We start from the raw sequence: 14,142 nt of genomic DNA on the forward strand, positions 1-14,142 counted from the left end.
ATGATTTTGCCACTACTTTGGATGATGTGTTTAAAGACAAAAGAGCATATGGAGTCCTTGGTTTAGGAGGTGTGCATCCTGCTTCCTCAGATGGCTTTATTTTGAAAAGTAACAGAAATTGAAACAGTAAAGAAACAGATATTTAACAATCTAACTATAGTCCAAAACAGGTTACCATCTTTCCATGTTTCACCAACTACATCAGTGAAAAAGAGCTAACAAAACAATGAAAAACAAAAATAAAAAAACAAAACTTGGAATCATTTTCCTGGAGGGCAGGAATTGTGCTAAGTTGTTATCATGCACAAGGATTAACAGTTTTTAGAGCTGTTCCTTGACTTGGAAAACAGTTAATTACTGTCATTCACTGTAAGCCTGATCAATAAGAGGGTAATACAACTGTCACTTGTAGGTTTGCTTGGATTTAGCATTGACAGTCTCTTGCCCTAGGAAACCCCTCAGTCCTGAGCAAACTGTACAGTGCCACTCTACCAGTAGACTGACTCTGGAACTACTCAGTCCCAACTCAGCAGCTTGCTCCAAGCTATTGACCTTGGGAAAATTATTTAACTTCTTTTTAGTCTTAGTTTATTCATCTGTGGAATGGTCATGATAAGAGTACCTACTGTATGGTTATTGTGATTAAATAGTACCTGTCTGTTCTTATTGCAGCCACTTGCATATAACAAGTACTCGATAAATTTCAGCTGTTATTAGAAAATACAAAAATTTTGAACTGGTCCCATGACTCACTCAGGAGAGTGCAGCACTGGTAGCACTGAGGCCGTGGGTTGGATCCTATATAGGGATGGCTGGTTCATTCACTGGCTGAGCGTGGTGCAGACCACACCGAGCCGAGGGTTGCGATCCCCTTACCCATCAAAAAAAAAAAAAGAAAATACAAAAATTCTACAAAAGAGAAGGGTTTATCTACATTTCTTACCTGCTTTGTCCAAACCTCCCTAGTGCATTAAGCCAACTACAGCAATGTGGTATAGTCAGTGTTGCTGGTCACCGAATATTTCTCATTCTTTCTTTGGGTGCATGGTAGGATTGATGTTAGCTGTGATCATGTGACTTGCTTTGGTTAATGAAATCAGAGAAGTGATGTGTCTTACATCCCAGAGGAAGCTTTAAAAACAAACTCATGTGCACCATGCTCTTTTTCTCAGGAATGTCCCAGATAATGACTGCTCTGTTATCTAGGACAGCTGCTCTGTTAGCTGGGACATTCCTAGGAAATGGGTCCTAAACTAAGGACAAAGAACAGCAGAGCCCCTAGTTGACTTGTAACAGACATAAGGTAGTAGTGAGAAATAAACCTTGTTGCTTTAAACTGCTTAGGAATTCTGGGTTTGTTTGTTACCACAGCATAAACTAGCCTATACACCAAGGAGGTGACTGAAAGTTCTTGAGCAATGCCAGTCACGGAGATCTGTAGTCAGGCCCAACCTGGCTGACTTAATGCAGTTACTATCTAATTGATCGTAAACTTAAGTTTCTTTTGGCTTTCAATTAGATTTTCAGTTTTGTTGAACAAGGAACGAGGTGACTCTGTATGCATGCTTTATTGTGACTTGACTTACACTGGCAGTGATGTCAATCTGTAGTACTTTGTGCTTCTGCTTCGATCTTGCCTTGCATTTGTTTGTGATTCATGTGTAATGCTTTCGGTTGGACAGTCATCTCAACCCTAGCTGCATATTAGACTCCTCTGGGAGCTTCTAAAAAATATCCACATCCAAGCTGTACCCCAGACTCTGGTTGTTTTGCAGAAGGTCTCTAGGTGACTCCAATGTGCAGTTAGGGGTGTCAGCCTGAACTAGATCATGAACTCTTTGATGAGGGTCTATGAACTGAAATTGTTGGATATCCCCTTTATGTCTCTTTTAAGCAGAGACCCAGGACACAGAGGTCGCAGGGCACCACGAGGAGGGATGGATGGCATGACTTAGCAGAGAGCAGCAGACCATCATACCACACTTCTAAGCGGAATCAGTCAACCCAGAACAAGCACCCAGCGGGGTCTGACATCATCTTTCTGGAAGGGAAATTCAGAGCTAAAGGTGCCAGTTAAATTGTTGTAGAATTTAGCATGTTAAATGTCCACATTATCAAGAAGATGTGGTTTCCTTAAGAAAGAAGGAATCAATTCTTGGTAGGCATACTAAGGGAAATTCTCCACTTTTGTAGAAAGGTAATGCCGATCTGCAAGCACTGTGGACACAGTTCACTTTGGGAGGTGATATCTTATCTCCCCCAGTTTCTTTGGCTTCAGTGATAGCTGACCTCAGCTCTTTTACTATTGGATCAACTATTCATTGTCTTTTTCATACTGCCTTCCCCCAGCTGACATGAACACACTTGTGAGGCTCTAGGATCTTATTTATGTCCCTGTCCTCATTTGTGCTAATGAATGCCTCTCTATGGTTTGGATCTTCTGCTGATTCTGACTCCTGGTAGTCATGTGGGGCCAGCGTTTGCTGAGTCTGGGGAGTGCTGGCCAGGCTTTTTCTCTCTGTTGCTTTCCCACCTGGATTGTTTCTATTTTTCAGCTCAACATGCCAGCTCATGGCCACCCAGGCTCAGCAGAGGCTTGAAGAAGGCAAGACCCCCTACTTTCTGCAGCTTTGGTTGGCCTCCTTGTCCTTTGATACCTATTATGGAATTGAGATCTGCCTTATTCCAGGAGGGACCCTTTGCCTCTCTCCGACTCCCTACCTCTCCCACCTACTCTGAGAGTTTAAATAGATCATAAGCAGAAGTTAATTGGAGATAAAAGTTTATAGTTAAGTAGGCAGGTTGTAGCACAATATCCATATAATCTAAAGTAACTGGGGCTCTCTGAGTCACTGAAATGTACAAAGGTATTCTTCCAATGCATTTTTAAAACCTAGATAAATTGTGTGTCATATAAAATGCATTATAAAAGCTTCCAATTGAGTCATTGGATTCAATGAACCTTTCAACACCTTCCAGAGGAAAAGAAATGGTATTTGGAGTGATGGAGTATTCAATGGTCGGCTTCATACTTACGTGGTGCAGCGATCTTCTGGGAAGACTTTACTTAAAAAAAGAAATAAAAAGAAATAAACCAATGAACTCTTGACTCTGCTTTAGATATAAAATATTCTTTCTTTCTTTCTTTTTTTTTTTTTAAATCAAGTCTTGCAGAATATTTCCAGGAAGGAAAATATCTAAAGCTCCTACCTTCTTTTGACCCACTACTGATATCTAATCCACCCTTCTTCCCCATCCAACATCCAGTACTAGCCACTAGATAATTGATTGCTCATATATTAAAAGCTATCTGGATTTCCCTTTTACCTTAAATAGCAAGTGTGACATTCTGCTAATGTCACAATGAACAGAAACCTGGGTTGGCCAGTTAGCTGAGTTGGTTAGAATGTGGTGTTTGTTATAACACCAAGGTCAAGGATTTGGATCCCCATACCAACCAGCCACCAAAAAAAAAAAAAAAAAAAAAAAAAAAAAAAACTGCAAATGACCCTCAGGTTCACTTAGGGTGGCCTGGACAATGAACCAGCCAGGCTCTAGAGGAACCCTTCTCCCAGTGGAGGGGGGAAGTGGGGCTGTACCAAACTCAACATCACATGGAACCATGGACCTCCTTTCTCCAGCGTAATAACTTCGTATAGCATACACTCTGACTAGTAAACTAATACAGACGATTGAGAACAGATGCAATCAACGTATTAAAGGAGTTGAATTTTCTTTATTCTTTAATTTTCTTTAATATGAACCTATGTTTTAGGAAACTATTTAAAAGATTCTATCAATTTGGAATCCATTTAGACAGTTTAATATTTGGAGGAGAGTTTAAGGTCACCCTTAAAGATACTTAATTTTCTTTAAATAACACTGCATTGTTACCTTTAGGAATAATAACTAATGAGAGAGCTTTTCTGATCCTACATTTCCTACGTTCCACAGCCCACCTCCCTCACACTTTCTCTCCCCTCATGTCACCTGTGGACACTTTCTGTCTCTCAGCCTTCCCACTGTGATGTCCTCAGTTTATTTCCCAATTCATTTTTATTTTTAATTATTGAAACATAATTGATTGTTTTCAATTTAAAGGTATTTTTTTTGTTCAAATATTCTTGTCTACTTGTTCCTCATTGTATATCTGTAGATTATTTTTCTTAAAATTTACAGTATCTGAGAGTAGGGGCCTTGCTCCTGCTAAGATGATACTCTTGCTTGTTCCTCATTTGTAGATCTACACCATGATATTTTCCTTCGGATTTAAAGTATTTGAAGGTAGAGAACTCGCTCCTGCTAAAATGATGTTCTTGGATGGTGATGATGATAAGCTAAAATAAGGAAGAAATCAAATTTGTATATGTTAACATGCTTATAAGAAATATTGAAGTCCTTGGGTAAAGTTTATATTATAATTTATAGCAGAGCTTCTTTCAAACAATATCATAGGCACTGATAAAATTAAAATTTATAAAAGTGATTTTTTCTTTGTGGAGCCCTTCATTCCTATTTTTACTGAGCAGCTACCTTGTGCCTCATATTTATTTCTGCTGTCCCAGCCTGCCTTTCATTCTAATCCCACTTGGAAAGAGTCCCAGATTTTCTTGCAGGCCCTGGAGGGCAGGGGGAAGAGGAAATTATCTCTCAATGAGAGATAAGGTGGGATTCAATCAGATCAAGGGGCCTTAACAAAACTGAAAGAAGTCAGGCCATGAATCCCACCCACTGCCAAATTTAATAGCAAATGTCAGCAGAATGCCCAGGAATAGACCCAAGGACACTTTTGTGATCACCAGTTCACAGAAAAGCATAAGGATGGAGAATGTAAATCCCAGACTTCTTCCCCTTAATGTCAGGAGGACACAGAAAACACACTTCTTATACCCAGCTGTCCTTTTGTGGAACAGAAGAGAAAGAGAGGGCATCTGAAAGACTGGATATTTATCCAAAAAAGACTGAGTTCTCTAGAGAGAATTAGATTAATTTTCAAGAGACTAATAAACTCAGTTTCTTTTACCACTCAGCATGTGGGTGCTAATGAGGAAGATTAGATTGGTTACAGACAAAATAAAGAAGCTGAAATTATTCTGCACATTTGTGTGGCCTGAGAGAAATTTGGAAAACTCTGCTGTGTGAGTGTGTGGTGTGTGTTGGGGAGATAGGTGGGGGGAGGGTTTATCTCAAAACTCAAAGAGGAAGTAGTAACATAGAAGGGAAAATTTGGAACCAGCACATGGGTGCTTTTGGCAAGTAGTGACCAGTGTCCCCACCCCCAGCTTGTTCCCATTACACATGAACACTGCCGTCTATTAGACAAGATAGAACGAAATAAGGGCTAACTAGAAACATTCACAACACACAAAGGATGTGCAGAAAAGTTTGTATCGACACCGTTTTGGGCGTCATGAAAGACTTTACTGAAGAAGTCTTTGAGATAGATGCTGAAAATGAGTAGAATTTCAAAAGGAGGTTGTTCAAGAACTCAGAAGCAAGGGGATATAAAACATGCATAGGGAAAATAAAATGTCTGTGCACGGTGTAGAGAACACGGAGGGAGCGCGTTAAGAGGTGGGGCTGAAAAGGCAGGATGGGTCAAGGTGGGAGGTCAGGACAAAGAGTGTGAACTTCATTTTTTAGGATATTGAGACCTGCAAGTAGATTTTGTTCACTTCACTCTCCTGCTGAAACTCTGCCATAACTCCTCAGACAACAACTTCATATCCTAGAATGGATTTAATAACATGTCCTGTCTGGTGTTCCATGGGAATATAGATTCCAGGTCATGTAAGTTTGGAAAATGTCCTACATCAAATTCTCCTTCATCAAATTCTTAGAGATTCACAATACACACTTGCACATTAAAAGTTCTAATAAATCCTGGGCTGGCCCGGTGGCGCACTGGAGAGTGCGCCGCTTGGGAGTGTGGTGGCGCTCCCGCCGAGGGTTCGGATCCCATGTGGAGACCGGTTCCCGCTCACTGGCTGAGCACGGTGCGGGCGCAACACCAAGGGTTGCGATCCCGTTGCCGGTCAGTAAATAAAAAAAAAGACAAAAAGGAAAAAAAAAAAGTTCTAATAAATCCTACAGTAAAGAGAACTGCTAGTCATTGTTTACTTTATTTAACCCAGCATTTCCTGGACCAATGGATTATGGAATAATTTTTTTTTTTTTTACATTTGCCCCTATTAACATCTCCTAAAAGTACTGTTTTGCCTCTTTGGCTTACAATGCTCTGATTCCTCGCTTGAGAGTTGTAAACTCTTCATCACCTAGTCCTCTTTGTGAAATGAACTTCTGGAGCATTTTCTGAGCTGCCATATTCCTCAAGACTCACTTGTTACTTGTTTGCTGACCAGGGAAGAATTTGTTGCTCTTTTCTTTTCCTCCAATGAACCTTTTAACAGTATATATTTATGATGATTGGCTTTCTCCACCATTATTTGAGCCCCTTGAGGATAGACACATACCTTATTAATTTCTGCATTTCCATCATCTACAGACAGTGTCTAGCACATGCTAAAGACTCAATTTGTGTTAAATATGTTAAAATAAGTGAATAACTCCACTTGGGCTCTATAGATAACTATGATAGAGGTGTGGGAGATGAATTTGAGGAGAGAAGACAGCAGAGGCAGGAAGACTTGGGGGAACCTATTCAGTTGTGAGGGAGAACTGAGGCCTGCACCAGGGGAGTAGCAATGGGCATAAAAGAGGGGGGCTGAGATTTACTGAACATCAGCCACATGCCAGCACTAGACGAGCGGCTGTACGTCTATCCTCACAAACAGCTGTGCTGGGCAGGCCATGTGAGTGAGTGTTCAGTTATACCACTCCTTTCAGAGAACTCAGAGTGCCTGCCTTGTCAACAGCTCTCTATGAATAAGTTCTCTATACAGATGTAATTGTGCTTTGTCCCCGGTGACCTGACCACTTTAGCCAGGTTTGAGTGTATCAAGGAGGAGTGTCAGTCACCAAGGCAGCCATCCAGGCTGCTCAGTGGTCCATAAGGGACAAGCATCAAATTCTGTCTCAGAGACAGAGTTCTATTAAGAGCAGTAGTAATTTGACCCAACCCTGTCTCTTAGGCAGCTTAAAAATGGAACACACAGAAAAGGGTGCAGTGGGCAGTGGGAGCAGAGGAAGAGAAATACACATAGAAAAGGCAAGAGAAAGAAGGCAATGGAAGTAGGAGGTTAGCAGGAGTCATAACGTGGAGAGTAGAGAGACGTTAATTGGTATAGAAGAGAAAGGAGCAGGTGGAGAAAAAGTAGCAGAAAGTGAGAAAGAAAGAGACTGTCACCATTTTGGCAGAGCAGCCAGGGTAGAGTACTGAACTTGCATCTCTGAATGAAGGAATTTGAGTCCCAGTGGGTCATCAGAGCAGCACCTGCCCTGTTCTGAATCATGATCAACAATGTTCTTGTTATCTGGGTGGTGACAGAGAGAGAGTTTCCTTTTCTTCCTGTTTATCTTTATCATAGCTTATATAATATCTTTACAATATACTGAGATAACTGGAACATCTTTCTCCTTCTTGAACTTGAGAGAGCCTAGCATAACATGATTATTTTAATTTTCACAGGTGAGGAAACCAAGGCACAGAGAGACTAGGTCTTTTGCTCAAGCTCATAAAACTAGTTAGCACTGGCGACAGAAGCAGAAACCAGATTTGTCTGACTCAGAGCTGATATGATATCTAATTCAATATAAAGCTTCCACCAGCTGGGAAGCAGAGAATGGATTCAAGGAACACTGCAGAATTAGCATCCGTGGTGCTTGGCGACCTAGTAACTGTTTCATTTGCATATCATTAAGCAAAAGGTCTTAGAATGTTTTTTGTCTTCTCTCACTTTTTTTTTTAACCTCCGTTTGCACTGTGGGAAGGTGACACAGAATCACAGACTCAGAGGGCTGTGAGGCTGTTGAGTCCAGTTCTTTCTGTTCTTTTTAAAAATTTTCTGCAACACTTGTGAATTTGTTTCAGCTTAACATCAGAGGCTTCTTAAATATAATAGCTCTTGATTTTGGTACTCATGAAAAGAGAAAGCTTTTCTGCTGCCCATTAGTCTTGATGAGAGAAAGAGGCACAGCACTCCCTCCACAGAATTCACAGAAAGCCTCCTTGCTCCTCGCCACTGCAACGTGGCACTCCTGCTGACAAGTTTTGGCCCAACCCTTCTGCCTTCAGGAGAACCCCACCCACCCTTCTTGTATCAACTCAGTCTCCACAAATTTAAAGACATACAAATCAGACACAGGTGGTCTGAAGTTTATCCTATTAAAGGTACATAAAAAGATTTCTTGTTTTTTTTTGAAGAATCATGGTATGAAGAAGACGGGGGTGAACACCATGCCTTGTATCAGTCATGTAACACGCGTGGAAGCAGGGATGTACTCAGTGTTGGTTCTCCCTAATACGTAGTAAACTTCGTGAAGTTGGGGACCAGGTCTTTTTTGTTTGTCACTGAATTTCCAGCCCTAATTTAGTGTCTGCCACATATAAGCTATATGTATGGCCACAAAATTTATATGTTGAAGCTCTAACTCCCAATATGGCTGTATTTGTAGATAAGACCTTCAAGGAGGTAATTATGGTTAAACGAGGACATAAGTGTGGGGCCCTAATCCAATAGGACTAGTGTCCTTATAAGAAGAGGACCAGAGATCAGATCTCTCTCTCCCTTTCTCCCATGCACACACAGAGGAAAGGCGACGTGAGGACACAACAGGAAGGCAGTTGTCTACAAGCCAGGAAGAGAGGTCTTACAAGAAACCAACCCTGACCTCACCTTGATCTTGAACTTCTAGCCTCCAGAACTGTGAAAAAATAAATTTCTATTGTTTAAGCCATCCAGTCTGTGGTATTTTGTTATAGCAGTGCAAGAAGACTGACACACTACCCAAAAAATGTTTTTGAAAAAAAGAAAAGGAAAGAGGAAAAGCAGGTAGGAGAAGAGACTGGATTGTGTGGTTTTGGGTAAATCATTGCAGATGCCTCTATTTTCCAACAGACAGAATACATATGAAAATAAGACCCCCTTTTCTGGGTTCTAGGGAAGAGTAAATAAGAGAGGTTATGTCAACTACAAAATACTGTTCAATTACAATTGCTCTTGCTTAAGAAACTATTTCCCCCCAATATTAGTCACTTCTATGGAAGCACTCATTCAGTGACTTTTTATTGTGAATTAATAAGAACTGCTCACTAGACTATGAGTTCTAGAAACACCAGCTCTTATTTTTGACTGCAGAGGTAATGAACAAATATTGAAATCTGTATTAGATGATAAAAGAAAAGTATTTTAGGGAATGAAAAAGATACGATTGTCATTTTTCTTCTGCTTTTCTAGCTGTTTCTTTCCATGCTTTTCAAAAAATGGTGTATATAAAAATATATGTAAACAAAGGCTGTTAGATCATCCCATATTTACATTTCTGTTGTATTACACTAAAATTTGTGGAACTCTCCCAGGCTTTCTGTGCTAAGTGAGATTGACAGTAAGGGGTAGTGCAAATCATTCTTTGTAATCTGGGTATTAATGTCTTCTTTTTGTTGCTAAATCGTTGTAAAAAACAAACAAAAAAAGATTTAAAAAATTGCTAAGCAGCACTGAGATATCAGTAGAATTTTAGTGAAGCTTTATGAAACAAGGTGTAGAGAATTTCAGTCATACAGGATGATTAAGTTCCAGAAATCTGCTGTACAGCATAGTTCCTACTGTTAACATTATGATATTATGGACTTTAAAATATGTTAACAGGATAGTTCTCATGTTAAGTGTTCTTACCCACACCCCCAAAAGAACACAAGGAAATTTTTGGCAGTGTTGAATCTGATTAGTGCCTTAACTACAGTGATGATGTCACAGGTGTATGGATGTATATGTCCAAACTCATCAAAGTGTATATACATTTAATATGTGCAATTTTTTTTGTATATCAATTATATCTCAATAAGGCTTAAAAAAAAAAAACCAAAAATCCAAACAGTGGTATGCTGGAATCAGCTTCTGAGAGCTAATTCTCATATTTCTGTGAATTTTGTGAATTTGTTATTAAGCATAGCCATTATTAAAAATTATATGATATGAACTTATAAGTAAATAAATTAAAAATACAAGTAGTACTCAAAATGTATTACTTTCTAATTATTTTACTCCATTTTATGATTATCTACGATCTTGAAGTAACTTAAATCTGTGTGTCTGGGGGTGGGAAATACAACTCATGGAGTGCTGCTGCACAATTCTTCCCAACTCTTTGTGGAGTGATGGCATCTTGGCAGCTTGAAATCGACCATGATGGGTTTATTTATACCATGGAAATTGACAAATACTACTACACATCTGGGCCTTCCTGCCACCTCCACTGGAGGCAAAGACAACTGAGGCAACAAGCAGAAGTGACTGCAAATGACCCTCAGGTTCACTTAGGGTGGCCTGGACAATGAACCAGCCAGGCTCTAGAGGAACCCTTCTCCCAGTGGAGGGTGGAAGTGGGGCTGTACCAAACTCAACATCACATGGAACCATGGACCTCCTTTCTCCAGCTGGGGGATGGTAACATCTCATAGGCCCCAAAGTCTCCAGAAATGGGGCAGCTGGTGTTTCTAGGCAAATACTGTAAAGAGCTGGCACATCAAAACAGACTTCCTGGAGCAAGCAGCCTGTGCACTCCCCCACTGTTGGCCCAATAAAGAAGGCAGAATGACAGAGTGCAAGGCCCTGAACTGGAATGCAAACCTACACCATGGGCCTGGCAGAGCCCTGGCCTCAGTGAGTATCCTGGTGATGCAATGGGAGAAACAGTGGGACCCAGGACTTTGCTTCTCTTCTTACTGCCCTTGCTTTTTCCTTTCCTCAGCAAACCCATAAATCATGCTGTGTAATACTGTGCTATACATCCTGAATTCTAGTGCATGTGAGATGAAACACAAGGCCAGCAAGAGAAAGAAAAAAATAAAAACCCAACAATGCTGAAAGTGATGTTAATGGGGCCTAGCTGTCCACATAGCATCCGTTCCATTTTTTGGATCATGTTCTAAATGTTGCTTACTCATTAAAATTTTAATATCTGTTTTTAACTTGTTATTATAAAAGGTTGCTTTGAAAAGATATGTACAGCATATCCTTTTGGAATAAATTAAAAATAATTGAAAGAATTTGGACAACGGGAATACTAGTAATAGAAGGAGAAAAATCCATAGAAATACAAATAGTAGTCATGATATCCTATTTCCTTGCAAGAGGCAGTCTACAAGTTTTCTCTAGCAGCCATCATGAAGAAGAAAACACAACCACTATATTACAGGATCCTGAAGGTGCACACAAATTATTTAGGAAAAGTACAACTATTCCTGGTACATTGACAATAGGACACTTTTAGATGTAGTGAGCGATGTCCTCAACAATACTGTATAGTTAATAAAACATTTAATTTCCTTGTGCTGTTTCATGTAATGGCTCCATGTAAGCTGACATGAACTTCTGCTGTTTCCTCATTAATGAATCAGCAAAAGCTTTGGCTAGATTTGGTTACAGGTGTTACTCTGTCAAGTGTTTCTTCATCATCCCGATTCTGCTTGATCCTCTGTGTTCCATTGCTGTTTTGTGTCTTCCTTTGGTATTTGTTGCAACAATCACTTCCTTCTGACATTAATTACTAATTGCAAGAAAATTCTGTCTTTTGATCTGCAAAATGATTACACTTTAGACTCAGAATAATAAAGCTTACATCAATTGTATTAATAAGAAATCTTGATGCAGTCAATATGTTTTGCAATAGTTTCGACCCTAACAACTTATTATGTGGGAACACTTTTTTTCTCTAGTGGCCTGGTCCTCCAGCCTGTCATCTCTGCCTTAGGCCCTTTGAGTAGTCAGAGTGAGATTTATACTTTTTTGCGTGAAGAGTAATGCCCAAATCAGGCCCAACTCTATAGGATTCACTTTGGTGGAGTACGACAATCATTAAATCTTACTATGTGCCTGGTGCCATGCTACATGCTTTACATATGTTATTTCATTTAACCCTCACAATGCTGAAGGTACATATTTCTATCTTCCATTTTACAGATAAAGAAGTGAGGTTCAGAGAGAGTAAATGAACCGCTCCATACCCAACGCGGGGCAGTGTTAGGATTTTAACCAGGGTCTCTGATGCCAGAGTGTATGTTTTGAACTCCTGTTGCACGTGTCACTTTTTTTTAGTTGATTTTAGTTTTTAGAGAAATTTTAGGTTCACAGCAAAGTTGAATGGAAAATACAAAGAGTTGTCATACACCTCCTGTCCCCGTCAACAGCTCTCACCAGCGTGATGCATTTGTTACAATTGTTGAACCTACATCGACACATCATCACTCAAAATCCAAAGTTAACATTAGGGTTCACTCCTGATGTTGTACATTCTGTAGGTTTGCACAGATGTATCATGATGTATTCCATGTATTAATTTTTACTATTTCACACATTTACTCAGGCAGGGTTCTTTTACAGACTGATGAAATCTCTGTGGGTCCAGAATCCAGTTTCAGGAAACTTGATGCTCTCAGTTCACTTAGGATGATGAGCTTGTGGGGATTGACTTCAGGCTAACAAGTCACATGGATTTATTCATAAACAACTGCTAACGTGAATATTCAGTGGGGAGTTGCCTTTCTCGTCGCTAGAAAACCCTTATCTGAGCTAGCCTTTCCCATTATCAAGCTTCCCTGGAATCCAGGTTGCTAACCAAGAAATTGTGAGCAAACATGAACACATGAGATCACGGTAAGATAAATTGAGTAGTCTTGGAGGATATTTCTTTTGGATTGTGGCAGAATCTAGAGAATTACTCCTGCTTTACCACTGACTACATATTTCTAGTGACTTGTATCATCTAGACTCCAGGTCTCTCTGATAAACTCTGACAAATGATTATTCTTCAACTCTCTGTTTTCTAAACTTCACATAGACTACCACATCATTTTGTTTGTATTTACTAAAAAAAATGTAGTCTTGCAGGTTACCCGAGGTCATAGCTTAGTCTACAGTGATTTAGTCCCTAAAGCAGGTTTAAAGACACCTCAGTCTCCTGCACAACTCATTTCAAAGCGCTTTTCTCATGGGTCACTGTGGAGAAGGCTAATCCTGTCCATTTTTATGTTAATTAATATAAACTTTAATTTCAGAGGATGGCTCTTCTGATTTTGTTCCCAAGTTTTGTGAGTGACTCAGAAGTTGGAGTGCATTATAAATAGATTATAAAAAGAGAGGCAAAATTACCATTTTATCTTTGCCTTAGCAGAGTTCATCGGAGACTAGAAACTTAGCAATAAGATGGTATATATGAGGGTACCTCAAAAAGTTCATGGAAAGATTCATATTGTTTTTTAGTTCTATTTTTCCATGAACTTTTTGAAGTACCCTTGTATGTATGACAATTTATATGTGTTTAAAGTTTATTTATTTTCACTTAGGATCTAAAATGAAGGTGTCAGATGTATTAAAGTAATACAAAAAAAATCACTTCACAGAATAGAAGTCTTGGAGAAACAAAAATAGCGAACTATAAAAACATAAATCCCATAGTTTCCCTCAAAATTCCCCTTGCACCAACCCTACCTCTGCCCCCACTTAGGGGCTTGTGACACTTTGATGAAGTGAATTCCACCCTGGCTCAACCTCAATCGTGGATGTTATATTACCAGGACAGTTTTATTCTCCTGGGTTCCTAAAACTAGGATCTGCTAAATTAAGTGTCACTTTCTATTGAGTATGGGATGTGAGCTACTACCTTCAAGGGGACAATATGAGAACTTATTTTCCCAGCCTTCCAGGTGACAAGACTTTTGTTTATCAGTATTAAATTAACAAATACAATGTCTGAACGTAAACAAAAGAATGTAAGTCTATCACTAATGACTGTGGATTTGGTTCCAAACCTCAGTAGCTTTCTCTCAAGCCGCTCTTTAATTATGATAAGTAACAATTGGGGATTTTTAAAAAAGAGACATTAAAACTCACCATCATCTCCTGGTTAAACTTCTTCAGTTTGGTACTATAAAACTCATGCTTGATTGATGTCCCAAGATTGTAAATCTTCTTCAGAGGTCTGATTTTAAAAAAAAAATTCTTTTTTTTTTTTTTTTTTTTTATG

The sequence above is a fragment of the Galeopterus variegatus genome, unplaced genomic scaffold (assembly GCF_000696425.1).
Source record: "Galeopterus variegatus unplaced genomic scaffold, G_variegatus-3.0.2 Scaffold946, whole genome shotgun sequence".
In the NCBI taxonomy this organism is placed as follows: domain Eukaryota; kingdom Metazoa; phylum Chordata; class Mammalia; order Dermoptera; family Cynocephalidae; genus Galeopterus; species Galeopterus variegatus.